The sequence below is a fragment of the Thermobia domestica genome, chromosome 8 (assembly GCF_964235325.1).
Source record: "Thermobia domestica chromosome 8, izTheDome1.hap1.1, whole genome shotgun sequence".
Lineage (NCBI taxonomy): Eukaryota > Metazoa > Arthropoda > Insecta > Zygentoma > Lepismatidae > Thermobia > Thermobia domestica.
Window position 1 is genome coordinate 2,149,492 of NC_137461.1, and position 27,794 is coordinate 2,177,285.

The following is a 27,794-nucleotide window of genomic DNA, read 5'->3' on the forward strand; positions in this document are numbered from 1 at the left end:
CAAAATAATATTGTCTAGGACGCTCTTGTTCTATATTTCAATTAATTTTTTATCTATTTGAAGATATCACATAATTACTGTAAAATTAGCGGTATTTTAATTTCGCCGGGATGAAGACTCTTAACGCTTACAGTAGTCCAGGGGAAGAAAAATAGATTGCAACCTTAAGCTTTAAAAGATGGGAATTTTTTATAAACCATTTGAACACTTTAAAAATAAAATAATGTCAACCATACCATTCTTAATGTCATTACAGAGTGCACCGTTATCTCCTCCAAACACAAGAAGGTCCCAGAGATGAAGTGTCGTAAACGAAGAGAAGATTTAAAAATGGTTCTTAGTTGTCATCACCCTGTGTTGTTTGAGTGGGCGTACTATGACGTAAGACCTAAGTGTTTGAGAACCGAAGAGCCTGTCTGTTAAATGCGAAGGTGGCTGCCAAATATAAATGTGGCAGGAGAAGATTTTGGACATTCTCCACGCATAACAGACTCCCCTGAAGATTGTTGGAAAAGTTTGGCAGTGGTCGTAACACAGACGTGGAGGATCGGATTGCAACTGCACAGGTTGAAGGGTTATTGAGTCTTTCGAAGAGTGGACATCATCATACCAAATGAGATAGAGTGATTCTAATTCATCTCTCTAACTCCACGGGATAGTTTCAAATACAAGGTAAGTAATAACGTCCATAAGAGCATTTAACAAACAAACAAACAAAAAAACTAAGATGAAGACGCTTTCGGATATATATAAGTTTTCTTAGGTATTGTGTGCAAAATACCATGTACTTAACAGTAATAATAATAATATTGGTCGGTCAAATTAGAGTTGAACTCCCCTTTCTGAGCCGGTGCTATATGAAACCTCGACCGACCGGGAATCAAATCCTGTCTCCGGTACCGAAGACGTATGAGCTTATAGTCGCCGACTTTTAAGTTTCACAATTAGATTTCTTAGGCGTCAGCACTAACGTCCTATATTCTTCTTATTATGTTTTTCTAGTAGATCCAATACAGGAGTGGTTCCCAAATTCTTTCTGAGGCGAGAAAAACTATCAAGTGCTGCTGAAATAAAATTAACCATGAAATTATTTTAAACTGACAAAAGCTAAAAGAAAAAAAAAACACTATTACCTAAGCTTTATATTGAACAAAATTCTTAAACATTAAGACTTTGTTTCTGAATTTCAAGAGACAACGTTGTCTCGTTATTAGAGCGTTGGATTCATGTCCGCGTGGTCCAGGGTTCGATTCCCAGTCGGTGCTTTCCCAATTTTCGACGTCCACCCAGCGTGACGGCTACTAGGTCTGGAAAGCTCTCGATACTAGAGACTTGGGCGGGCCGACTCTGTTATTTCTTTGGGCCGGGCTGGGCTTGGGCGGGCCGACACTGATTTCTCTTTAGGTCGGGCCGGGCTGGGGCCGATTAATTGCAGTTCTTTAATAATTATTAACTTTCGTTAAACGATAATTGGAATAAAGCCAAACGTTGAAGAAGTATGTCCGTGAAAAATGTTAGAAAATGAAACTTTTAAAATTTATCGGGCCCGGGCCGGGCTTGGGCCAAGAATTTAAAAAAAACTTATCGGTCCGGGCCGCGCCGGGCTCGGGCCGAAAATGTCCAAAACTTTTCGTGTTCGGGCTGGGCCGGGCCTAGGTACATTAAGGCTGGATTGGGCTCGGGCCGAAAAATTCAGCCCGTGCAGGTCTCTACTCGATACGCCGGTTAGCGATAGGGCGATACGGAGCGCTGATCACGCGTTCGTAGCTAGGCTGGACGTACTTCCACCAATCGCTAACAGATGTCGTGGAACGGCTCAGGCCCACAAATCGGTCCGTTACGCCAAGTGGTTTTGTGAATTTCAAATGTATTTAGCAACATTGGCCAAAATAGACAAAATTATTAAAATAATAATGATTACAGTCAAACCTTTAGAACATTTGAGGATAAGTTGAATGAAAATAGAAAATGTTTCAACTGCCTTGTAATTTACGTAAAGCATTTTACATTTTTTAAAACAAATTAACAACATTAAATAAGTTCTTTTAAAAAAATAATTGTGCAAAATTCTACCCACGGATTATTATTATAGTTGTAATGTTATATCGCTCGATCCTTGATATGCTGTAAACCTGAAGACTATAAAATAGGCGTTGATAAGTGATTATGCAACACATATGCATCCCTATCTAAAATTAACCTCAGATCACGTGCTGTAGCGCATGAAAGCGTAATTTCGAAGTTAATTGCAACGCAAAAATTCAATGAGTCCTCAGCATCCATTAAATATCTCCTGAGTCGGCGCCTATTTGTGCGCTAACAATTCAATCACGAGGGAGACTACAATAATAATAAAATATTCGATTTACAACGGTTTGAGTGTTTATCTTTAGAACTGGGAGATGCTTCTTCGATTCTCTGTGAGATTCAGGTTAAGCAGCTGACTCTTGTCTTCAAAGATACCTTAGTTTATTTTCGTGGATTTAATATTCTACAATATATGGAAACACTTCAATAAAAATGTGGGCCGTGGTGGCTCAGTGGTAGAGCGTTCACCTGTGGTGCATGGGGTCCCACGCTCAAATCCTGCTCCAGCCAAGTGAACTTTGTGGTGGACAAACGCCATGTGCGTGGGTTTCCTCGGGGTTCTGCCGTTTCCTCCCACTTTGTTCATTCCACCATTTCATTCATTGTTCATCATCACCGTCTCCTTTAGCCTAACCGGCATAACTGTGGGACGTAAAACTCAAAGATTTCATTTCAAAAAATCTCATTTACATAAAAAAAAAAATGAATTCCATTTTATACCATTGGTTACTTATCTCAACATTTTTTCGTGTATTTATTTTACAAAATTCTTAGTTGATAAGTTTAATAGTTTTTTTTTCTGTTTATATTAATTTGTATCCATTATTTTTCTTTTTAAAAAATAGTCATTGTGTTAACGTTCTCGTGCATAAAATTGCATCCAAGATGTATTTGGGATCACGAAATGAGAATTAAATGAAATTTTTCAGTTTAACATTTCACAATTATGCAGTTTAGGCTACGGGAGACGGATGATTAAGAAAACTGAATTATAATGGAATAATTAGTGGGATGAGAAGGTGGGAGGAAACGGGAATAACTCGAGAAAGCTCATGGGAACGATGTTGTCCACCAATAGCGTACTCAGGAATTTATTTCGGGAAGGGTCCAAACTCAATATCAGGGTATTTTATATTAAAATTCCTAAAATTGCCTCTAAAATTAGGCTAAATTTACACAAAAGTCGAAATCTCGGGGAGGGGGGTCAAACTTCCAGGACCCACCCCCTGCGTACGTCCCTATTGTCAACCACAAACTTATTTGGGCGGGGATCGAACCAGAGATCATACGCATGAGAGGTAAGCGCTTAAGGGGTAAGTTTGCAATCGTAACAGATAGATGGCGTGGCTGGCCATCATAATAGATTTAAATCGAGACTTAATTTTAGACCGTTCGTACCATATTCATTTTTTTATTTATTAATTAATTTTTTTAAAGAAAAATGCAAATTTCATGAAAGTTAATTTCAAATGTTAGTAGCTCAAACTATAATTAGCCTTAACACACAAGAAAAGGAGAAGAAGCAGAACAGAATAAAGATTCAGAAAAAACTATGACAAGCCCATTCAGCCATCGCCGGCAGCAAACCGCTGCTTCAAGATTGAGGGGAAGGAAGAAAATGGTCCTAATCCCCAATGTTGATTTTGATTTTGTCCTGTCCCACAATGCTTTCATTGTAAATTGGCTACTCATGATCTAAAACAAAATGAATAAATTAGTTCCTCAATTCCCCAGCAGATGGACTTACAACCTTGTTCATTCTAATTTTGCATCATTATTATTGTCTTTATACAGTTACATGAAAATAAGTTTGTCTTTACTTTGCGCCTACTTGAAAAGTAATTGAAAGGAACTAAAATCGGTATCATTAGGCTAATCTGCAAAAGCTAACTGATACGGATTTCTCAAAATCAATTTCTAACTCAAAGGAAAGAAGACAGGGCACTGAAAATATGTCACTCAAGTAATTTACACATTCCTCAACAGATGTCGTCACTATACACTTCTGCAACTCAATTCTTTACATCAGCGATGTACAGTAATTCGGGTCGTAATAAAAGTAAGTTGAATCAACTGTTAAGCGAAAATACATCAAAAGTGCTTGCAAAGATTGGTTAGTTGTTTTGAATGGCGCTTAGCGTTGCTTTTAACAATGAGGCTATTTAAGACGTGGACTAACAGCTTAATGTGGGATCCGAACTACATGAGATCCCATCGGAAATGGAATCTGAACGAAATCCATCAAAGGAGGTGAGGAGATTTTTGAGTTTAACGTCCCTTTCAGCAGCAAGACTATATGAGACGGTACCTACTGATTAGCGTAGAATCCGAACCACATGAGCTCCCGCCGGGAATCGAACCGGTCTCCCACACCAAAGGCGTATACGCTAACCGTTTAGCCATGAAGGAGCTCAAAATCCATCAAAGAAATATACAGTATTGTGTTTGAACAAAATCTGAATCAGTATATTCGCTGTTTAAAAAAAAAAAAAAAAAAAAAAAAAAGCTCTTAATTTTCTGAAGTTCACTCAATTTTTTAAAGACTTCCAACGAAACTATGCTATGCATAAGTGTCGGAAGTCTTATATAAAACGGCTTTGTCCGTCCGTCTGTTGACAAGTATCAGAACAAAAACGGTAAGAGCAGTGGCGTAAAAATGGTCTTTGGCGCCCGTAGGCAAAATCCCTACTGGCACCCTTCTCACCCATAGAATAGGCCCCATGCATGACCATCTATAACTTATGCGTACGCATTATTTCCTCTGTCTGCTGTTAGAAAGAGCAAGTAGCAAAGATGGAGACTAGAGTCCAGAAAGCTTTGTGTGTTTTAATTTTGCAAAGCCTGAATCTATATTTAAAGTGCAAACGTCTGTGTGAATTGAATGTTTTGTGCCATATGGCGGAAAGTTTATGGGCCTTTCTCACCTATTGACTCAATGTGTGCCATGTGACGAATAAAGCTCACATCGAACACTTGAAGCAAAAACTGTTTGAGGTGTTCTTTTATTTGATGTATTGTTTATAATTGTGCGTAAAATGTAATAAGTACTACGAAGACTTAATTTCCCGATATTCATTTTGAAACACCCTGCATTTCTCAGCATCAGTATTGGAACTAAGATGTAAAAAGGAGAAATTGTGATTGTTTACAACAACGATATTATTATTACTCAAGACTGTAGGCCTAATTATTACAACACAAGTTAGTAGTCAAAATGTACACTCGTAACCCTTTCAGACCCAGGTGGCCAAAGTGGCACATACGGGTGTGGCACTTTTTTAATCCGCACCTGTATGGCCACTAATTAAGATATCGGTATATATATATATATATATATATATATATATATATATATATATATATATATATATATATATATATGCCAAATATGGTTGGTCCATAGTTTATCTTTTTAGTTTCTTTTTCTTCTTGTGTCGAATTTCCTTCTCACATTTCACCCGAGTCAAAAATTCGAGAATTTTCGAATTTTCTTTATTACTTTTCCCCTGTAGCTTCATTCGTTGTAGAGAGACCTCCTTAAGACTTGTCAGGTAGACACGTAGAATGAATACCTAATTGTTGACATAAATTGGACGGGCTTGCGTGCAGTGTTGCCAATTACGGAAATTAAAATCTCCTTGAATTTGGGCAAAAAATCGAAATTTTTGTTATAAACCGTACCTATACGTCCGAATGCAAGTCAACTTACGCCAGTCGAACATTTGTCCTTACTGAGCAAACTCGGGTAGGCCTACATATCGTTACAGTGGGGTAATTAGGGGACGCACGAAAATTCGGATTTAGGTTTTAACTCTTGATTTTCCCCTACTTTTCTGTTTATCGAAATATATTTTTGGTAATTAGAAGCATTGTTTCTTAAATATAGCCATGATACTTGTAGGATATATTGTACCAGTGTTTATTTTAAGATAGTTTTCGTCTGTCTGGTAGCAGTGTTGCCAGCTACAGAAAATTTTAATTCAAGATGTTAGGGGAAAATTACGTGTTTTATCTATTATATCCCTCTTGTTGGCTACATAGGAACAAAAGTACCAGTATCTGAAAGTCTTGTCTTTGCACTTCACAACGCACTATAGAAAGTTTCAATAGGATAGTTAGGAGACGTACAGTTGAGGTTTACAGTACACCTTGTTCTCTAAGTGGAAAGATAACTGTGATTTTTTTTAGGTAGACTGAAATATTTTTTAATGACCTGCTTACTTTATTAGATATCGTCACAATACTTGTAGGATATATTATAGGGATACCAAAGCTTCTTTTAAAATAGTTTGTGTGTGTGTGTGCTAGCACTGTTGCCAGCTACAGAAAATTTTAATTTCCGATTTTAGGGGAAATTTTGGGAAAATTATCTTTTTGTCTTTATTATTTCCCTCTTGTTGGCTACATTCGAACAAACGTACCACTGTCTGAAAGCCTCGTCCTTAGCCTATACAGCGCACCATAAAAAGTTTCGATAGAATAATCAGGGGAAGTACAGTTGAGGCTTATAATAAACCATGTTCTGTAAATGGTAAGAAAATTGTGCATTTCTGAGTTAGAATGAGATTTTTTAAAAAAATTCATGCTTACTTTGTTAGATATCGTCATGATACTTGTAGGATATATTCTTATGGTACCGAAGTTTACTTTCATATAGTTTATGTCTGTTTTATGGCAGTATTTCCAGCCAAAACAATTAATTCCCGATTTTAAGTGAAAAATTCGGCAAATTTCCCTTTTCCCTCTATTATTTCCCTCTTGCTCGCTACGTTGGAACAAATGTACCACTACCTGAAAGCCCTCTCTTTAGCCTACAGAACGCACCATTAAAAGTTTCAATAGGATAATTAGAGAAGTTGTAGCCCCGGCATATCTGTTGATTTTTGCTTCTGAGGCGTAAAAGGTGTCAAAATTTCATGTGTATGGAAACAGAGAATTTTTTCTTTCTCTCTTTGAATGAAAGCCAGCGACTTCAGGTTTTCACTGTACCTTGTCAACGCACCAAAGAAATTTTTTAGGTGACTTGGACCCATATGGCAACAGTGGTGCTAGATACAAAAAGTCTTGAAATTCGGTTAGGGATTTTTTTGGTAAATTTTCACCCCTACATTTCCCTCAGTAATTTCCCACCCGCTCGCAACACTGCAATGTAACGTACACGAAAAAACAGCCACATTCCTTTTCTAAAAACCAAGGTCTTAACCATATCAATAGGGTAAATGGTTTTTGAGCAATAAGTCACTAACTGACAAGGTAGGAAAACGCCAAAAATGACCTGGGCCCGAAAGGAATAATCACACGATTTTGCTCGTATAAGTACAAGGAAACAAACGATTTGTAAGTTACGAGGGCTTCGACTCAAGTTCTATTGATTATTTCAATAATCTTCAACATAAATCAATAAATAATAGCTGCCAGAAAAAAAACAGAAATTTAAAAAAAACATGAAAAAGAACGATGTTTTTTATTGAAAAAAAAAACTTCACAGAAAAAAACGTTTTTTTACAACACTACTCACCCCCCTGCTGGTGGACATTGTTACGCCTCCTTCTCTGACTTGTGATTGTTGCAGATCTGGTCTTATCAGTCCAGTCGTTGAAGAATGTCTTATCTTTTGAATTTTCTTTACTAAAGGAAAGATGTTTAAGAGTTCTCCACCCTCACCCCCCTGCTGGTGGACATTGTTACGCCTCCTTGTCTGACTTGTGATTGTTGCAGATCTGGTCTTATCAGTCCAGTCGTTGAAGAATGTCTTATCTTTTGAATTTTCTTTACTAAAGGAAAGATGTTTAAGAGTTCTCCACCCTCACCCCCCTGCTGGTGGACATTGTTACGCCTCCTTGTCTGACTTGTGATTGTTGCAGATCTGGTCTTATCAGTCCAGTCGTTGAAGAATGTCTTATCTTTTGAATTTTCTTTACTAAAGGAAAGATGTTTAAGAGTTCTCCACCCTCACCCCCCTGCTGGTGGACATTGTTACGCCTCCTTGTTTGACTTGTGATTGTTGCAGATCTGGTCTTATCAGTCCAGTCGTTGAAGAATGTCTTATCTTTTGAATTTTCTTTACTAAAGGAAAGATGTTTAAGAGTTCTCCACCCTCACCCCCCTGCTGGTGGACATTGTTACGCCTCCTTGTCTGACTTGTGATTGTTGCAGATCTGGTCTTATCAGTCCAGTCGTTGAAGAATGTCTTATCTTTTGAATTTTCTTTATTAAAGAAAAGATGTTTTAAGAGGTGGTGGTGATTCGAGTTAATGGCCAGTAAATTTATTTTCGAAAGATGAAGTGCAGAAAACAAAAAGACGTTAAGACCTATGAAAAGCTTTTAAAAAGACCAATAAAAAACGCCGAAAAAGGCAAAAAAGGACAAATAAAATCAATTTTCTGGCCTACAATGACCCAAAATGAACACATATTTTGTCAAGCCTCGTCTTCGTGCACTCGTAAGAAAGAGGATTTTTTTCTCAACTTCCGGGCCCTACTCATAAACTATATTATATGCATGCGATACTTGGTATGAAGTTCAGCAATTAGTAAAAATACTCTCTCCTCTTTCGAGACAAGCTTTGAAAGTCCAGTTTTTTCTGACAGCATGGTGATAGAGGATCGATATTTTCTTCATCAACAGTCATGTAAGTGATGTATTCGGCACCACCCTTTGTTCTCCCTTACTTCCTCACGTTGCACCAAATTGGATTGGATGTACCTCATTGCAACATACATCAGACCCAGCCTCCTTATCGCCTACAACGCCACTGCTCTGAATCAAACATCTAAGAATGTATAATAAATGGCACGTTGTTTCATGAAACTGAAACCGAAAGGAGTAGACGAGTAAGGGTAAGAGACAACGAGAACTGCTTCATGTGTATGGTTACAGTTCTAAAAGGTAGGGTTAATCTTTGGAATTACCTCTCAACAACATTTGGTTTCAAAAGAAAATCGTTTGTTACAGACTGCTTCTGATTTCAGGTTCTGTTAAATATCGCATAATTCATTTGTAGACCTATCGTAATTTTACAATGTGAAACAGAACTTATCATTTATAGCAACGATTGTCAAACTTTTTCCAAGTTGGAACCACTTTTATTAGTCAGAAAATACTAGGGACCACCTTAAGGTTAATTTACACATAGTGTGTTGTATCTATGTCATTCCCCTGCCATAATTCGTCCGTGCTACTACTGCGACCTTTCACATATATCATGCCGTACCGTGTCGTGCTGTGCCGCTACTATTTTCTACACCATTTCCCTTGGTTTTGGTCAACTTCGTGTCGCTTCGTTTGCTCCGAAGAACGTCGAAGGATCGCGATTTCTCTTTAAAGTTGTCTGTCCGGGCACGACATGGGAACGGCACGTTATGTGAGAACTAAAAAAGACAACCACCTCTGGTGCATGGAGTCCTTGGTTCGATCCCAGCTGTGCAAATTGAGCTTTCTGGTGGACTAAACACCATGTGTGTGGGTTTTCTCGGGATTCTCCCGTTTCCTTCCACTTTCTTAATTCCACCATTTCATTCATTTCTCATTGTCATCGTCTCCTTTAGCCTAACCGGCATTACTATGGGACGTAAAACTTAAAGATTTCATTTAATTTCATTTCAAACAAGACAACCAACAAATTCTCAACGTCAAAGTCTGAAAAGAAACTTTTGGCCTACGACAGGGCATGGGAACGGCACACTATGTGTCAATTAACCTTTATTCTTGCAATATATATGTTTTTAATACAAAATGTTAATACCAGTATAATTATATTTTTCTCAAAATTATATTAATGGAAATTAGTTTTTAACCTTCGCACTACCTAGGTTTTTTGTTTGTTTGTTTGTTTGTTTGTTTGTTTTGTAACGTGGACTACCAAAGGAGGTCATTTCTTGTATTTACGGGCAATATATGCTATTGAAATATACACAAGCTAGTTAGAAGAAGAAGAAGAAAATATAAAAAGAAGTAAAATTAATTATTTTATGATATTATTATGGATATTTTGTTAACATGGTAGTCTGACTATATGTGTTAGTGTTCGTCATAGAAACGAGACACATAATATATAACAGAAGATCCATCTTGTAGAATCAACATGTATGCTATTTGAAAGATGTAAATGTTTAATTCATTACGTATTATAATAAAAAGTAATATCAAAATGGTGTGTTCAAGTGAATTTCAGAAAAAGGTAGTAGACTAGAATATAATTATTCGGACTGTGGGCTGAAGTGTAACCCTAAAATACTAAATAAATATATTGGTTATATAGTTATGTTTTGTTTATGATTTCTTATTTAAATGTTTTCTTTCTTTGTTACGAAAAATGTAAATAATCTGAACAGATTAACAGAAATGTAAGTATTGTTTGATTCATGTCTATGTAGAACCCTGCCCTCGATCTTATAATCTTCTAGATTAACAATTGTGATCCGGCGTTCCACATAATATCCAGTACCAATCTATATAGTTTGACGGATATCAAATTCCAAAAATAAATGTGTAATTGTTTCTAATTCTAAGCATCATTAAAACCTATATGATTAACCCTCGCACTACCTAAGTATCTCTTGTAACGCGGACTACCAAAGGGGGTCATTTTGTACTCATTTGTTGAGATTAAACATATCTCGCGAGAGAAATAAATTAGAAACTGTAACAAAAATCTACAGTGACATATGAACGGAATAAGACAGGTTTTAACAAAAATCTACAGTGACATATGAACGGAATAAGACAGGACAGTAACGGAATAAGACTAACAGGTATTTATTATACTGCCATCTAGGAATGACACTTCTAAATATCTGTCACAACTCCTACCTACTTTGTGCCCACCAACTTAAAACAGCAAATTTTATGAGACACACTAATGTTCATTTGTAGCTGTGTAAGGTATACACTTTACCTAAACATGTTGAGCAATAACCTATTTTTTCTTACAATTTTAAAGAAACGATTAGAGGAGTAATTACAAATGGGCACGAAGTACCCCCGTTGGTAGTCCGAGGGTTAATCGTTCTTTTATTATTAGAATAAATGAACACTGGAATCGAAAATGAAAGACACCTGTATATATATATTATAATTTCTAAACTATGTTTTAGATTCTTAGCTATATTGTATGATATACAATTCACTTGAATTTCAACTTTTCTGTCTTTTCTGCATTAATGTTCAAGCTAAGACGACCACACGACCAGACCGTGAGAATTAATTTGAGAAACGTTGATTTGTAGAATGAATCCGTGAATATTATATTGAATGTTTTCCTCTCAACAGTAAATACGTGTTAAAACGAACTGTTCTGTTAATTACTTATTTGCAAATGAGGTAATGGCAAACGGCATCTACGAACGTGCTTTGAAGTTGCTAATCATTGGAATACTAACAACAATTCTGTGACACACGCACTCGCAATCCCACACACGAATGGAACACATTGTCTGGTTCATCGCACGCATTGCCTGTTTTGTTAAACGACGAATTAGAAGGTGTTGATTAGCTTGGTACATTAAGAAAGTGCAAAAGACAATGCATCTTTTTCTTGTTTTCAGTACGGTATATCCCAAATCTCTCTGCTTCTTTTAGTTTCCTGTGATGACACCAGTAAAAAAAAAAAAAAAAAAAAAAAAAAAAAAAAAAAAAGAATCGTGGAAAAATCGTCTTCCAAATTTGAATAAATTAGCAGATTTAATAATTCCTACGTATCGGAAAAGAATTTTTGGATGTCAGTGCTTATATGAGGAGGCCACTGTTCATGATATTGAGAATAAGCTATAAGATTTGTGAGTTGTTAGAGTTGATTTTAGTTTAGCGTCCCGTTCAGCAGCGAGGCTATATCAGACGTGGACCTACTGATTAACGTTGAATCCGAACCACATGAGCTCCCGCCGGGAGCAATAAGATTAAAATTTTCATGCGATTTTCTATGGGGAAATCGTGGTTAACTTCTACACATAAATGGAAATATGGTGGTTTAATTCTAGAAATTTTATCTCCGGTTCTTGGGGTACCTGGTTCGGTCACAGCCCACATTTGTTAGTGGTGGTCAACATCATGTATCTGATGTTTCTTTGTGTCCTTCCATTTCCTCTAACATTCTCATTCCATTAGTTTTATCATAACCACTTTCATTAATCATTCGTGTCCTATAGACTAAAGGTCATATCTGTGGAAAGTAGCACTTAAACATTTCATTTCTCTATTCATAGAGTAAGATTGACTAGAGAGTAAAAAGCGAAAACATTTGTAAAAGTTTTGTAAAAATCGAGAACATTTGTAAAAGTTTTGCACATATTACATAATTAAATACTTTTATTGGTGGCTTTAGAGTATGGCATGAATCGTGTTCCAATTTTTGCCTCCATCTGATCTAGTGGCCAGCGCGTTGCCTTTCGTGCAGGAGATCCTGGGTTCCATTACCGGTGGGAAAGCATCAGTGTAAGCTGGATTCCACTTAAAATTTTAGACTTTGTCCTACAGAGCCTCATTAGTGACGAAGGGCATCAATAAAAATGAATCAATGAAACGTTTCAATTTAAGAAATTGGCTTATTTTAAATTTTCGTCTATGCTTATAAAACATAAACAAAATAAAGTAAGTTGGAAAGCTATGTATCGGTACGTCTGCGATACAACGACAAAACTAGTTTTTCTGGGTGATTTGCGGTACCGTATTGTTCGAAAGTCTTCCTTACACAACGGGACATTTCCGATACTGTTCAAAACTCCGATACTTAGGTAAAGAGACATTTTTGGTACTGTTCAAAACTCTTCCTTAGATAAAGGGACATTTGCGATCGATACACTGCGTGCAATATGTCCAAAAACATGAACGTGTCTTTCTCGCACATACACAATAATTTATTCAAATATTAGAACACATGACAAATTGAGATGTTTTGTTTTAATTAAAAAATGAAATCGGACAAAGCAAATCACATTTAGTAAATAATAGTGTTAATGTTTCGGTCATATATCATTGCTGTCATCAGATATGCTTTGTATTCACTACTAGCTAATTCTACTCCTGGAGTACTTTTATCCTTATAAAGAATTAAGTTGATTTTGAGTTTAACCTCCCGTTCAGCAACGAGGCTATATGAGACGTGGATGTGGTATCCAAACCACATGAGCTCCCGCCGGGAATCGAACCCGGGTCTCCCACGCCAAAGCCGCGTACGATTGGTTCCCACGCCAAAGCGGTTACGCTTGGTTCCTTATAAAGAACCCGCTGTTTTATAATTTATAACTATTCCATTAGAGTACAAAAGAATTGAAAGATTTCTATCATATGTGTACTTGCAATCTAACGTAGAATCCAAAATATCTACATGACACACCGCCTCATGAGTCGAACCGTGGCCCTCAACGCCAAAGGTGACAAAGCTATACGATTCAAACACAGTTCTTTCTTAGAAAATAGTATTAATGATCATATTAATCACTATTTTTTTTTTTAACTCGCAAGCATTGTGCACTTAGTTTTCTGACCTTTTTTAATTGTAAAGGTGCGTTCCTTGCCAAAATGATGGATAAGAAGGGAGCCAAAGTGTACAATGTATTCGTAACAGTTAATTCTCCCTTGAGCTATAATTTATGTAATACAAAAGTGTATATAGTTGATTGGTGATCCCTATCAGACCTTTGCGAAGCACATATATTATTATAACACAAGCATTCACTAACCCAAATCAAGCTCTGGGAAGCAGAAACATCCTTTCAATGCCAAAGACATTTTTGTGCAACTCATCTTCTTCCACGAGGCCATGAGTTTTTGGTTTCTTCTAACGTATTCACTCTTTTGTTTGGGTCCGTTATTTTCTCATTTGGAGCTCGTTGTTAAAATACACAATACGATATCGCCAAGCCACCAAAATGGCGTCGTGCGTCAACAATTCCATTATGATTCTGTGCTACTTTTTTTTCACTCTTTGACAACGAAAAATCTTGTTATGTTGTTATTTCTTTTATGTTCGTTCCGTTTCGAGTTCAAAAATTTCGTACATCCTTTTATTTTCCTACACCACAAATAAGTGTTGCCAGACATAAAATATTTTTAGTTAAGTTCTACTACTTCAGAAGTTTATACTGTTTTATCGAAAACTAGCAGCGTTCACCCCGCTTCGCTGCGGTCACCCCGGAACGCAATAAACTTTGTTACTTAGATAATTTTTACTTTTTCGCTTTCAAGTGATATGATAAAAACCATAGAAGATTGCAGTAAATGTTAACATTATATCGCCTGTCATTTATGTTAACCCGCCGAGTGACACGGTCATGCGGGTTGCATATAAATACGTTTATTTTTACCTATGATGAACTAACAAAGGATTTGTACGTAATGGACACCTGAATGGTCAATTATCTCAAGACACTGGTAATTAAAAATTAAAGTGATATGATAAAAACCATCTAGGGTCCAAATCCTAATAACCCCCCAAAAATAAAAGAAATTGGTTCAGCCGTATTAGCGTGATGAGGGAACAAAGGATTTGTGCGTTCTCTTTTATATATATAGATAAGACTGATATAGATAGTTGTCCAAAAGTGTATATGAATATATATACTTGGAATTTAATGAAACTTATTATGTAGATTCCTCCAATTTTGCCACGTAACGCCATTGTTTGGGGTTACAGTGCACGAACAATAAGGGGTCAAAGAGGGATAAAGTTAATCCCATGTTGCTAGTTTGAGCATTTGCATACAAAACAATTCTGCAGGATAATCTAAGCAAAAATTAATCTATTTTGACAGTTTCATTAGGAAACTTCAATGTTCGTTATAGCTTAAGGGTAAACTATGCCAATTATAAAAATGTGAATTCTCCCCTTTCAGTTTAAGAAATATGTTCCACGATCATTTTATTTTAAAATGATGTTTGATTCCGCGATAACTTTAGTAAAAATTTTCGATTTTGATATAACATTATGAACATTTTCTTTGAAGTTTTCCCATAGTTCTCAGTTCTTGAGATTAAAAACAATCATGAGTGAATTTACCCTCTTGGTGTAGAGGAAAAACGGAATTAAATCTTTGAGTTTTACGTCCCACGATTATGCTGGTTATGCTAAATGAGACGGTGATGATGAGAAATTAATGAATTGGTGGAACGAAGAAGTGGGAGGAAACGGGAAAACCCCGAGAAAAGCCACGTCCACCACAAAGTTCACTTGGCGCGAGCTGCGATCGAACTAGGGACCCCATGCACCAGAGTTGGACATTCTACCATTGGGCCACCCCTCCCTTTTGGTGTAGGGGAATAGCCTTCCCCTTCGATTCAAGAAAATGTTCCACGATAACTATTGTAAAAGAAATATTAGAGTTTGATGTAACGTGGCGCACATTTTTTTTAAGCTTCCCAATCATCTTCACTACTTGGATTTAGAATGAATCGACAACGGAAGAGTGAACTTTTCTCTAATCCCTCCCTCCGGGTGTAAAAATATATGTTCCACGACTACCTACGTAATATTATTCCATTTTGACACAATATGATGTGGATGTTTATTGAAGGTCTCACACAATTTCCACTGCTTCGAGTTGAAGTCAATCAAAAATGAAAAGTCCCCCCCCCCCGTTACACACACATACTAGCCTATGATTTTAAATAATTGATTGATTGATTTTGAGTTTAGCATCTCTTTCAGCAGTGAAGCTAATGAGAGGTGGACCTTGATTAACGTGGAATCCGAGTCCTATGAGCTCCCGCCGGGAATCGAACCCGGCTCTCCGACGCCAAAGGTACGTACGCTAACCGCTTAGCCACGAAGGAGCTCTATGATTTTAAATAAATGCCATATATTCAGAGTAGCTTTCGTAAAGTAAAATAATTCTATTTTGATGGAATATAGCCTAAATTTTTCTGAAGATTCCCAATCGTCTTTACATTTGTAAATAAAGTATTTCTGTGAGAATTTCGTAAAAATATTCCGATTTTTTTAAAAACGTAATGTGTAGTTTGCTTGAGATGAGAGGCTTAGGCCTACTTGTATAATTTGGGGTTAAAATTAGTGAGAGTGAAAGAGAAGGATCTGACGGTTCATCAGTCCAGGTCCAGAGCATCGCTGTTATGTGTTAACTAATCCCTTTGGAGTCCTGAAAGTACTGGAACATATTTCTAGAGGGAGGTAGGGCTTATTCTTGAAGTGGGATTTATATTACGATAGTAGTACAGCAAACAATACTTTTGAGATTTATTGTTATTTGATTAGTTGAAACCAAATAAATACGTAACCAAAAACAAGCAAAAATCATTAAGACCATGCTGAGAAAAGATAATTGGGAAATACGTCTCCTTTTTTATAACTTGTTAGAGACTCTGAGGGCTCTTTCTTATGTATTACAATGTTTCCATAGTGTCTTTGCACCATGAAATCTCAATGACTTCAAACTCAACATGTGTAAGCGTCGTTTTGTGAAGTCTTAACATAAATAAAATAAAATGAAATCTTTAGCTTAGCATCTGGTAAGTTACGCCCTGTAGGTTCAAGAAGACATCATTTATCGTTTATTTTACTTTATAAGTTTTATGGTCTATTGCTACTCTCATACAAGTCCTGTTTATGTTCTTCCAATTTTCGCAAGCTTCGTTCTGCACTCTGGCTGGCTATCGTTCCATTCTTATGTACTGTTATGTACTATTCTTTTCTTTTAATTAATTTCTATTGATTATACCTCTTGTATATTTCTCTATATTCCCTTACTCTTTTTAATTCCTCTATGTTCTCTGAGAAAACCGAGAAAATAGTCGCAAGGTATTATACTCTAATGTTTTAATAAGTGTGCCTGGCAACATTGACTGTAAGAACTCTTTGTTGTTATTAGAGAGTAAATCTCAGAATATTTGAACGCCAAGACATGCTAAAAGTATAACTAACCTCGATGTTTTGCGAAGAATACAGATAAAACAACAACCAAACAATATAACAACATCCGAATGAAAGTTGTCTCTTAGTTGTAAGATTATTACAACGTGGGAATTGCAATTCATTTATTCCAAAAAATAAAAAAATAAAGCAAGTGTTGATACGAATGCAAGTCCTATTTTCCTGTGTGATTGGTTCTGCCTCTTTGTCTGTTTATGTGGGCTACCTAAATAACTGAAGCCTCATTCGTACACTCACGTTAAAAAATGCCACTTTGCGCCGATCTGTGCTTAAGATTGGCTGTGATAACTGCATCCGCGGGTGTCCAGGTATTTAGTGTCTGCATGTTCTGATTGTAAATTACCGGAAGGTAACCCCTTTTATGTAACGTGTGTTAGATGCTGTTAGAGACAACGTGACCCGGTCTTTTTTTTTTTTTTTTTCATAAAAGGTCCCTCGATTATTCAATATGCCAATGATGACATTGCAAGAGAACACACACTCAAAAAGCAAGTAACAGTATTGTTTGTGCAACGCTTGTGTGAAGTGGACATTAGCACTCTTGTGTGTTGGATTATCTTTCAAGTATTTCCTCTAGATGTTTGATACTTGGAAACTGTGCGTGAAATTACAAACAGTGATTTTTTAAAAGTGATTTCAGTGACTTTTATTTTTATAGTAGTTTTGACATTGGGTGTGAGTGTGAAACATTTTTTCAAGTTTTACTTCACTGAAAAAGAAAAGAATTTTGGATAATCATAGAATAACAATTGTTTTGGCATTTAACAATTAAGAAAGAAGAATAATAGAAAGGATTAAATTCAAAAATAATGTAAGTATTTTAACTTAACATTCATTGTCATTCTTTTTCAAGACAACATTGCATATTTATTTCAATGCTTTTATTAGATTATTAATTTTTTTACTCTCGAGCGACGATTAGAGAGACGAAAGCATAATGATAGTGAAAAAAGTGAAATTCGAGATTTCAAGCATGCTCTATGGGGATGAGATCCGGGGAGTACGTTGGCCACTCTATTCGATGAATATCCTATTCCCCAAGGAGAGTGGCCACGGCAGCTGTATGATGTGGACGAGCATTGTCGTTTAGAAAACTAAACTTTGGACCGGCAGCTCCACGAAACAAGCGAAAATAACGGAGAAGAACATCATTACAATATCCGACGCCAGTTAGAGTCCCTCCTTCTACAAACTGCAACTCACTACGTCGTATATCATTATGCCGGCCCACACCATGATTCCGCCGACTGGTTTGTTCGTTTCCACAATGTTATCTTGGCGGTACCAAGTACCAGATTCATGCCAGATATCCTGTCGTCCAGAATCAGATGACAGACAAAAGCGACTTTCATCAGAAAACATCACTCGACCCCAGTCCTTGTCCGACCAGGTAATGTGCTCTTGAAACCATCGCAGACAAGCCCGTTTGTGACGCAATGTTACTGGGATACATTTCACTGTTTACGAGTGTAAAGTCCTACTGCGTGCAATCATCGAGTTACAGTTTGGCGCGATACACGTGTCCCTGTGTTGGCATGAAGTTGAGTAATCAATTGCCGAGTACTACTGCAGCGCTTTCGTTTCGCACTTAACACCAAAAAACGGTCTTCTCCAGGGGTGGTACATCGTGGCCGATCACCTCCGACACGTCTAGCACCATTTCCGGTTATCTGGTACCTCGACCACATCCTTGACACTATGCTGTGGTGAATTCCCAATTCTTGTGTCACACTGGTTACTGTCCCCCTTCTTCCAATTTCCTGACCATTGCGACCATGCTCAAATTCATTCGGATGCTTTGTGCCATACTACCAATGCACGCTTACTAAGTGTTTCAATGTCCTTCAGAAAGAAGCCGTAATTGATTGCTCTCTCACCATGCACACACACAACAATTACACTAATCACCCTAACCGACTACTGTTCAACTTGTATATGTCTCGTGGGCAGCCTAGGTGGCTCTGCTATTGCTTTCCTCCATGTATGGTATTATTTTGGTCGTAAGCATCAAAGAGGGTACCTTTGTGGGAGGGGGAAGATCACATCCGTGCTTAAGTTTTGGACATCAGTGTATTAATCAGTTCCGTTAATACATTCCATTTTCTTCAGATGTTTCCATTTTTTTGATAACCCCTGTATATTAGCAGGGTTAGCAATAAAAGTGACATTCCAGTAAACGTAATCGCGTTTCTTTTAAATAATCAGTTGAGTTTTGTAAATAGTTTCACGAAGTGCTACGAATTGAAATTACTAAGAATATGTTGTTTATAGGAAGTTACTATGCTTATGAAAAAATAACGTGTTTTACTCTGGGTCTCTATGTATTTAAATATATAAGATTAACAACAACAACAACAACAACAACAACAACAACAACAACAACACCAAAAAAAATTTACTTCCTTGCTTGTCAAGTGTGAATGACACTTTCGTGATGTATTGCTATCGGCAAAGTGGAAACGAAAGTGCTGCAACGGTAATTACCAGAGACGAAAATAATTGTGACTAATGAGAAGGAAGGATATTTTCTTTAAGTAAAGCAAGCGATCATTAGTAAGTATCAATACGTACATAATCAGATGGAATAAAGGATTCTTAATTGATGCACTCTTTTCCCAGCTCCGATTTCCTGTAGATGGAGCATAAATAGTAATAATTATAAGTTTAACTGATTCGGGAAGGTCGCGGGGTGTCACTCTGACTTCATATCGATACTATGCTCATTCGACTCCTTTTTACATATGAAACAATTAAACAACCGTAGAAATTCTCGATCGCAAGTGTGTTCGAATTACGACTGTTAAAAGCTCAAAATTGAATAGATTTTGAGAAAAGTTTGAAGTAATTAGGGATGCGCACGAGTCGAGTCGAGACAGAATTTTCCTAACAAAATTCGAGTCGAGACACAGCTCTTCCAATAGAAATATATATATTTTTCGAGTCGAGACACCACTCTTACAGCACATTTTCGAGACGGGACAGTCTCAAATCTTATCTCATGCGCATCCCTAGTAGTAACCATTTTTTTAAACGCTTTATTTTTGGTATCGGAGGTTTTCTTGAATGCCCAACACATTGAGGTCAAAACGTACGCATTTTGCAACATAAGGGCACTTATTGGGGAGGGGGTAAACGGTAATGGCGTCCTACAACTTACAAATTGCCTCTCATTTCCCACACCGGGTCATTAGGCTGGTCAAAATGTATTCGTCACCCCTATTTGACTGTGTTGTCATTCAAATATCACTTTCCTGTGTGGCCACCTTCAAATTGAAGAATGACATTCGCTTTGCGACGCATGGTAAATTCAATTATTAAGAACTCCTTGGTATTCACAGTTAATCTTGTCATAATATCGTAGCATGAGAACCAGAGTAACGTAACTCCAAAAATGCTGTTTTCGTTTTCTTCATGTTTGGACATAATTTTGAAAGCCCCACTTGGTGTAAATGGAACGTAACGCCATCTGTTCTCCTTATCGATCATCTGTTGTAATGTAGATCAATTACCATACTATTAAAACACACCTTTCTAACCAAATAATATTTTTGTCCTCTCGCCTGTAAACGTACGAAAATGGAGTTACGTTCCTCTGGTTCTGATGCGAGGATATAAATTGTTGATCAATAGTATAATAGTTAACAAACCTAGTAACGCATTGAACAATAGGCACATTGTGCAGTATGTTACTGTATAGAAATTGTATGCTGTAAACGGTTGACTGTTATTACAAATAATTTCATAAAATATATAATATAAATAGAGAAGAGTTGTATTGAAGAATTACTACTACATCAATCTTGATTAAATAAAAATTGCATACTGTAAACAGTTGTTTGGGGGGGGGGGGAGTTAGAAGAACTGTTACATTATTTGTAACTAGAGTTACAGTACGATGTCATGTTTAAGAAAAGGAAACTTTTTTTAAAAAAAAAGAAAAAGAAAAGAAAAACGTGATATTTGAGTGTCTTTGAGAGACTACAGTCGAATAGTGGTGGCCGATACATTTGATCATCCTAACGACGCCAAACAGGAGGCAATTTGCAACTCCTAAGACGTCATTACTCCTTACTCCCTCCCCAATAAGTGCCCTTATCTTGCAAGATGCATACATTTTGTCCTCACCATTGTGTTGGGCACCCAGAAAACCCCCGATACCAGAAATTAAGCTTCTATCTCAAAATATAGTTAGTTCAAACTTTTCTCGAAATCTGTTCAATTCTGAACTTTTAATGTTCCTAATTCACACACGCTTGCGATCGAGAATTTTCTTCGGTTGTCTAATTGTTTCATATGTAAAAAGGAGTCGAATGAGCATAGTATCGATATGAAGCCAGAGTAGCACCCCGCGTCCTTATGAGTGATTACATATCAAGAACATGAGAGGTTCAATCAATGATTGTCGGGTATTTGATTGGTATAAAATGCCAGTTGACATTGGTTATATAATTATGGCTGGCTCATATATATAGGTTTATAAAGTAGTCGTTAACTAGTTAGTGGTTCAGGTTATTGTGTGTAAAATGAGGATCGGACTCGTGATGACAATGAATAAAGTCATAGCTGAGGTCAAGGATATGTCTCTATGATTGGTGTTCAAATCAAGCTTAAGACATGCATAATTGATGTAACCTGCATATTAAGTATTTCGATATGAGGACTGCTTCAGTTAGAATCGAAGCAATAACTAGGCATTACTGAGCGTCATTTAGTTGATCTTGCCCTTGCACTGAAGGTTTTTATTATCTTAGAGCAATGGTTCCCAACCGGTGAGTCGCGACACATTGAAAAAAATGGAAGTTTTATTTTAACGTCCACTGCTGTGTCCTTTAGATTAACCTTTAAATGACGGCAAGCCACTTTGTTAGCAAATGTGGTAAACCTCACCGGCCGGGAAGTCACTTTTGTGTCGCACACTGCATGGGCATTTTCGGCCCACGTGTAATAGTTTGCCAATCACGGAATGAGGTCAAAGTTTTGTCTGAAGGGTTCTCTAACATTGCAGTTATATGTTTGACAAGTGATGCTCTACGCATTTGTTTCAAATACCACAAATAACTTTTAATCATCTTTAAATGACCTCCGGCTGGTTATGCATACAGGGAGTTTCCTAAAGGAGATAGATTGAAAATGAAAGATTGTGAAATAATAATAATAATAATAATAATAATAATAATAATAATAATAATAATAATAATAATAATAATAATAATAATAATAATATTATTATTATTATTATTATTATTATTATTATTATTATTATTATTATTATTATTATTATTATTATTATTATTATTGTTATTATTATTTGTTTTCTCCCACCAGGAATAGCATTCGGGATGGCACAACCACACGCGATAGCCACTAGACCCACAGGATTTGTCGCGAAATTTTAGAAATTAAAAATCATGAAGCATTAAACAATTAGTTTTGAGAGAAACTTCTGCAAGTCAATGCCTCCAGCGGCACCAACAATTCTCAGTACTACATACATAGTGCAAGGACGGTGAAAGCTTCGACTGGCAAGGCATAAAAGATAGTTCGAGATTGCCTATATCATACTATTTCTGTCTGTATGGATTATCGTTATAGTTAAGGCTCTCTCTAGCAGGCTAGTGAACACTATAAGGAGACTGCTGATGTTTTCTGAATTGAAAAATAGCTCTCAAACATACAAACGATGGCCAACCCTGACATAGTCATGTCTTACACTATTATCGCCCTAAGCAGAGTCGTTTTGATGTATGATTAGCTTCATACTAAAGGCCTGACTACTACAGGAAACATAGGTTAGTCAAACTCTATAGTACGACACTAATCACGCGTCAGAACGACTCTGCATAAGGCCCTTATTATTTATATTATGATTAAAAATCAAGCAAGTGTGCCGTGATGTCGTAAGTGCTGTTGTCAGTCAAAAAATATCTCTCTCTTACATATCACTCTCTTACTTTTTTCCAACTAGCTAGCTGTATGTTCTGAGAGCTCATTCTTTTGTTTTTAAATTATCACTAAACTAAACAACGCGCTGCCTGATTCTTGATGAAGAGATCGTGAAGATAGTAGATCATTACAGATCATTAGGATCGATCGCATGAGTGTAAGAGATCTAGATACCCGAATCAGTAAATGAACATGAAAACAGGAAGAAAACTAAAAAGACTAATTGTTCCCACCTGAATCCTTCGGCTCGTTTGCAAGTTTTATTCAGGCAGCGCAGCAAGCAACATCTATTAACTAACCTGACTATATTATGAGAGCTTACATGCCGGTCTTCCTCGATTTCTACCAGAATATCACACACGTTTACTGTGATTGGTCGCCTACAGTGAGGATAATCTTGAACATTGAAATTTCCAGGACGAAAGCGACTGAACCATCTTTTGGTTGCTCTTTACAATAATGTGTCTTGTCCATAAACAGCATATATTTCTTCACAGGCCTGCGCAGGACTTGCTCCTTTGTTGAAATAAAATTGAATCACTGATTGGAAAAAGGGAATAAGTGCATCAGACCTAAGTTTTCAAAAACGCTAAAAAACCTTCCCGAGGCGTTGTTTGTACTTGTTGCAAAAAGTGTATAATTGATTACTTGTAGCAAATGAACTAACAAACACTAAGACAAGAAGGAGAATCTTGTATTGCAGCACTGCAATGGGTTAAATAAGCTTAAAAATAGAAAAAATATTCCCTTTTTCCAATCAATTAGAGTTGGACGCAATTGTAATTGTGTGTATGGCGTGTAATGTGCAGTTTATGATAGAAAGGTATGAAAATATACATGCTGAATACAATGTTGTATGTTAATCTTGGATATATGTATCCGAACTTCACTATGTTAGGCTTCTAACACTGTTATTGTCACCGTTCGTTTTTTTTTTTTTTTTTTTTTTTTTTTGTAAAGCACATGTTATTCGTACAGCAAGAAAAGTAATACAATAGACAGCTGAAAAAATACGTAGCAAAATACGTTGTCAAAATAGAATGACTTTACATAGGGTCCTATCCGTCTGCATCTTCGTCTTCTGCAGTTTCTTGGTCAGTGGTTTTCCATGAACAAATCATCCTATAAAACTTTTTGTATTGGTCAGGTATGCATTTGATGATTTGTGAAGAATCGTTTATCTTTTTCTGATTGATCGGGACTTGCCAATCGTATGCCTTTGACGTTGGCAGTGGAACGTTTGTGACATTACTTTTGAGTAATCGAAAAATATCAGTTCTTACTTCATTGATAAACTTATGAGCTTGCACATAACCTAGAGATTCTGCTTTATAAACAGTGTCTCTATTTACTTACTTGGAATTTCACTGTTTTGTCCACAATGCTACCTGAAGATTTCTTGTAAAACGGTTATCACCAATGTTTAAAATCTAAGATTTCTTCATTGACAACTTCGTAAACCTGAAATGGAGTATCAGTATTTCTTGCATTCGTAATCATGTGGTTATACTGTGCTGGTAAATAAATGCGATTGTGTCGTTTGAGTTCTCGTTTGATTATAACAAAATTTCGGTCACATGTTAAAAACTGTGACCTCTGACAGGCAAATATTGCTGTACAGTGGTAAAGCGTTATGACACGATCAGACTGAAAAGCATTAATGTCATTGTATGATTCCAGTTTTGGTATTGTATGATCACCACTTGTATCACTGAAAACACGTAAATCTGTAACTGATTGGGCCAAATATTTCTCTATATATTGTGCAATGCAAAGACAATGCGAAGTATCGTAACGTCAGCAGAGGGCTCTAATGGTTGTCTACATACACACAGTCTCACAGTTGTGGTGGTATCCTATAGTGATTGGAAGAATGAAATAAGAAACGTAGTTATTCCCTTTTTCTAATCAGCGAGATATTTTGTCTTCTACATTGGTCATATAGAGTTGCCCAAACATTCCTATTTTCTACTCAACGATGTAACTATCTCAAAGGAACACATCTGCTATCTCAGGTTAAAATCGCAAAAAATTGTACTTATTCCCTTTTTCCAATCAATGGTTCAATTGTAAAATGTAGTGCATTTTTGCGAAATTTCACCCACCTTAACGGCGCAATTCTTGACGTCATATTACAAGAATTCCATCATATTTTGTACACTTGTTAGTTTTAACTATCTACTATCAAATGACGTTAGACCTAGTCCCCTACAACTCATATACACTGAGATTTGGGACACTAACACAATCTCATATACAAAAGGCTCCATACCTTATAGATAACCCGATATTTTTCTGATACTATGTTTGCACGTAATACACAGATACAAGATTCCGCTGGGGCATCTTGTGACCGAAAGCCATTGTGATCTGATAACCGTTAGCGTTTTTCTTCGTTGAATGGATTACACTCTCCAGGCATTCAAGAACTACAGATCACGCCCCTAATAAAAATTGTGCACGCTAGGATACATTTCTAATTGTAATTTTTATATTAATTTGAGGATGCGGAATTAAAACATACGCGTGGAATGCCTAGAAAATGATCTCAAATTTAGAAGATAAATAAATATTGTAAAGTTCTGGTTATGCAGATGCTAAATTATACTCCGAAATCGTTTTCTGCCACTGCCAAGTTTTATTACAAAATCCTCTTTTCTATAAACAGTATATTACAAAAGTTACTATGTTACGCAATTTTCTAACTCTGGCAAAATATAGTATCCCAAGGGACTAGGAGCCTAGGGAAGGATCTCCACAGAGCTCTGAGCAAGCTAGGTGGAGTGGATTTAGGATCCCCAATGCTCCACGCAAGCAAAGTGAGGTTTGAAGCCACAAAGCTCCATGCAAGCTAGGTGACTGAGGTTAGGAATCCCAAGAGACCTCCGAGCAAGCTACGTAGGTAGAAAAGGAGGCTTAGAGCTCCAAGCGAGCTAAAGGTTTTGGGTTCGGTTCCTCTGAAAGCTCCAGACAAGCAGAGAGAGTGGAGGTGACCAAACAAAGACGGATAATAATCGCTATTTTTCTCCTCGTTTTATAGGTGTTCCAGGGTGGTGGTGGCGCTAGTAGTCCTTCGTTGCCACATGACTGGTGTTTCTGTCGTCTGTCACTGTAGTAAGTCGTACTAGGAGGCACATGGTTAATGCTTGAAAACATAAGCAGGTGTAGGTTGTTTGTCAACAGAGCTATGTGCGGGACTTTACAATATAAATATCCTAATTTTAAAGTAATTTTCCTCGCGACTCCGTTGACAGCTATGTTTGAAAATTGTTCTATTGGATTTAGCATCCTTAAAGAGATTAAAAGGGCAATTACAAATGTATACAAAGCGTGAACAGTTTTTAGCAGTGGCGTGATCGTTAGTTTTTTATCGTCAAGTCTTTTAATATTTGATTTCTTTGGAGTAAATTGTTCTGGAAACTTTTGTGCAAACGGTTTTTTTTCTCTTGTTTTCTCATAACTGTAGCTCCATGTATGGTGCTTAAGAATTCAGATCCATTGCTCCACTATCAAAACATCGCATCAACTCAAAGTGCTGGTTCTTCATCTGCAAAGAAAAAAATCAACATTTATGATTGTCGTAATTGCATAAATATTCAATACTTTGTAAAGTATCGTTTCATTTGAATAAAGTCCTGTGTTTAGAGACAAGATTACATAATATGATACATAGATGGTTTACAGAAAAAGAATAAAAGTAGAAACCAATTATATTTTTTAAAAAAATGAAAATATTTTCCTTGCAAATACAACTCTCTGGTGCAGAGGGAAGATGTAAATGCTGGAAACAACCTATTTATACACAGTACTTCTTAAATATACCTCACTCAACGATAGACATGTTAGTACTGGCAACTTAACACTTTGACTGCCGCAGTAAATACCTAGAAGAAATTTATACAGAGTGGCCCAAAAGTAGGTATACAGTCCCGTACTGATCGGCTCATGACATTTTATATCAATTACTTATTGTTATCCATATAGGTATTGATTTAGTTTCTTCCTTGTGTGTTCTTAATTTATTTTCATTTATACCTTAAGCTCGGAACAAACCAAAGCAAATAAATGCATTATCTTAATGAATTAAAATGTCATACTTGATCGATGCTGGTCTGTATACCTACTTTTGGACCACCCTGTATAACAAGGATATATAAATGGTAGTGTTACCCACGAAAGGAGACAAGGCGAGAAATAAGACTTTCTTACCTCGTCTCATAAACTCTGTAAAGTATGGTTTCGTCTGTTCTCTTAAAAATTATCGTCTCGTTCGAATTTATCTTGTCTCGTTACGTAAAGGGAATGTGACACATCCATAAGGTGTCTGGACCACAACAACCGATTTTGATGGAACTTGGCAGACTAACAAATAAAACACTAATAGGACACCTTGCAAAACTAAAGTAATTAGCAGGAATTTGTCGAAAAAACTGTAGTTTCTGAGATACAGTCGATTCATTAAAGATGACATTTGTCGTGATGTCTCGAGAACAGATGCACCGAGATCAAGCGAACTTTGCAAGCCATAGTAGATACATGACAGCTTTAAAACGAAATTAAAACTAATTGTCTGCACCTGTGCAGAACTACGCAGAATGCGCAAATAATTGTGCGCATATCTCGAAAACTTGAAGACTGTGATATATTTTTCTCTTGCTTAGTTTGAAGTACATGACAAGTATAACATAATGCAAGAAAAAATCTAGATTCAAAGGTGAGCGTTTTCAAGCAATTAAAGTGAGAAGATGTTGGGGTGGTTTGCCCCCGGACACCTGCCTCTAGTTACTCACTCTGTCTGGCTTGTCAGTCATACATTTCCATTACACCTGTGTAGAAGTCATATAGTTAACGTTAATAGTCGCCATATTCGGGTCGTAGTGA

At 36.7% G+C, this 27,794-nt stretch overlaps 1 protein-coding gene across 3 annotated transcripts in view; it reads left to right on the forward strand.

Moving 5' to 3' along the window:
• The first annotated feature begins 294 nt into the window (after nt 1–294).
• The window catches only part of LOC145692636 (uncharacterized), a 95,262-nt gene continuing 67,762 nt past the window's right edge, over nt 295–27,794 (forward strand). Inside the window, exon 1 of one of the 3 annotated variants that reach the window (XM_081767983.1) lies at nt 295–672. The gene's annotated coding sequence lies outside the window, so the exon portion shown is untranslated. The remainder of the gene's footprint in view (nt 673–27,794) is intronic. The other 2 variants (XM_081767980.1, XM_081767977.1) reach the window with 2 other exon arrangements.